The sequence below is a fragment of the Coenobita brevimanus genome, chromosome 103, assembly GCF_032717465.1.
Source record: "Coenobita brevimanus isolate Jiangsu-jjx chromosome 103, ASM3271746v2, whole genome shotgun sequence".
NCBI classification, from domain to species: domain Eukaryota; kingdom Metazoa; phylum Arthropoda; class Malacostraca; order Decapoda; family Coenobitidae; genus Coenobita; species Coenobita brevimanus.
This window is the reverse complement of record NC_137056.1, coordinates 21,344,736-21,347,242: the sequence shown is the minus strand read 5'-3', so window position 1 is coordinate 21,347,242 and position 2,507 is coordinate 21,344,736. Positions and strand designations below refer to the sequence as shown.

Sequence of the window (2,507 nt, the reverse complement as noted above, 5' to 3'; positions counted from 1 at the left end):
TGTTCCTGATCACAGTTTGGGGACATTCAACATCTTCACAATTCCCTCTCCAGACACCAGGATGGGTAAATATTCCAGTATTTCTTGGCCAAGTTCATCAGCAACCAACGTACTGTCCCAGTGAATTGTGAGGGGAACACCAGGCTTGATGGATGAGTGCCGAGCTACTGCCTGTTTGCCACAGGCCTTGATTTGTCCCCCCCATGGATACTCTGCCAGTTCAAAGCCATAATTGGAGGATCCTTGCCATACAGAGAGGCTGCTGCAGCTGAGATGTGGACAGCATTGTGGTTGCTGGACTATTGTGGTCCGGAGCATTAGTCATCTCCAGAGTGATGACAGGTGCACGAGATCAGGATCATTGTCGTGTGGGTGAGAATGTTGTAGCTAACGTGGATGGTCCGGGAACAGGGTCTTTGTTTTCTTTGCCTTCTTCAGCGTCCTCCAACTCAACAGAAACTTTCACTGCTGCCAGCCGCTACTGCTCTCGTAGTTCCCGAACTTGAGAAGCCTCCTCCTCTCATGCTTCTTCACTTCAGCATTGGACAGCTTCCAGTCAATACCGAGCATGATGCCTTGGTGGCCTTCCTCCCATTAAACCTTCGGAAACGCCTTGTCCTCTTAATTCCTCAGCAGCTTCATGGTATCCATGTGCACCAAGTCAAAGAGGTTCTTCAGCTTCAGTCTGAAGTCAGCTCACTTCCTTTCTTCCACCTCAGTCTTCCTGTCCTTCCTGTTGCTCAGGGAACGCCATTCCTCGTACAGATTTTCCTGTTATGGGATCCTGTGCTTGTTCTGTGTCACTGGTAAGTGTGGCACAGTACCAGAATCCAACGACCTCAGATTCCACGATCATTGCTGCATCCGGTAGGATCTTCTTTTCCTTCTGCAGAAAATGGAACAGCTGCTGGAGGTCCTCACCGTTAGATGGCAACTTACCACCTGTAAGCTGGGTGAGGGGTTGTCCATCCAATCAGATCTCGGTCTTCTACCTGCTTTCCTTCTTTTCCTTACACTTGCATTGCAATCAAACCTCGAGATTGACTCACCACCTGGGAAGATTTCTCAGATGAAAGTCTATGTTATTTACCCTCGTAATGCACAAAACAACTGTTCATTAAGCTAGTAGAAGAGGGAATGACACATTACTGACTACCTAATTCCCCCTCCCCGTCCCCTACCCCCACCCATCCAGGCACTACCGCGTCCTCTCTCCTCCCTCCTCGTCACTTCCCCGCAATTCCCGCCATAACCACGCCCTCTTGCGGATCGATGACAGTCTCCCAGGAATATGATCCCATTCTCCTATATACCGGTAGGGAGTAACTTTAGGGCCGTTGGGGCACGTGAATTTTTGAGCAATGTACAAAAAAAAATTCCATGCGGTGTTTTTATAATTATCAGTGCCACAATACTAGGGGGTGGCCCGTGAAGATTTCCCATATTCATGTTTCACTTTAAACCTAAAGACCACCCTAATATATATATATATATATATATATATATATATATATATATATATATATATATATATATATATATATATATATATATATATATATATATATATATATATATATATATATATATATATATATATATATATATATATATATATATATATATATATATATATATATATATATATATATATATATATATATATATATATATATATATATATATATATATATATATATATGCATATATATATATATATATATATATATATATAAATATATATATATATATATATATATATATATATATATATATATATATATATATATATATGCATATATATATATATATATATATATATATATATATATATATATATATATATATATATATATATATATATATATAAATATATATATATATATATATATATATATATATATATATATATATATATATATATATATATATATATGCATATATATATATATATATATATATATATATATATATATGCATATATATATATATATATATATATGCATATATATATATATATATATATATATATATATATATATGCATATATATATATATATATATATATATTTATTATATAAATATATATATATATATATATATATATATATATATATTTATTATATATATATATATATATATATATATATATATATATATATATATATATATATATTTCATACCTGTCGCAACGGCCATACCACGTTGAGTACACCGCTTCCCGACCGATCAGCGATGTTAAGCAACGTTGGGTCTGGTTAGTACTTGGATGGGTGACCACCTGGGAACACCAGATGTTGTTGGCATCCCTACGTGTCAAGTGGGGTTGGTGGAGGATTAGTGCCCCTCCCTGTAAAACAATTAGCTCTAAGCCCTTGGCCACCCCGTGTGGGATACATGGCGTCTGGCAATGGATGGGATGGATATATATACTGTATATATATATTGTATATTTGGCATTAAGTTCACACTTGTGTTTTCCTTTCTTTTAACTCTTACTTTGTCAG

The 2,507-nt window shown here is 35.4% G+C and overlaps 1 non-coding gene across 1 annotated transcript; it reads left to right on the top strand.

Moving 5' to 3' along the window:
- Window positions 1-2,187: 2,187 nt before the first annotated feature.
- LOC145415777 (5S ribosomal RNA) lies at window positions 2,188-2,306 on the top strand. The gene has a single exon (XR_013900119.1). It is a non-coding gene; the product is annotated as a 5S ribosomal RNA (ribosomal RNA).
- Window positions 2,307-2,507: the final 201 nt, after the last annotated feature.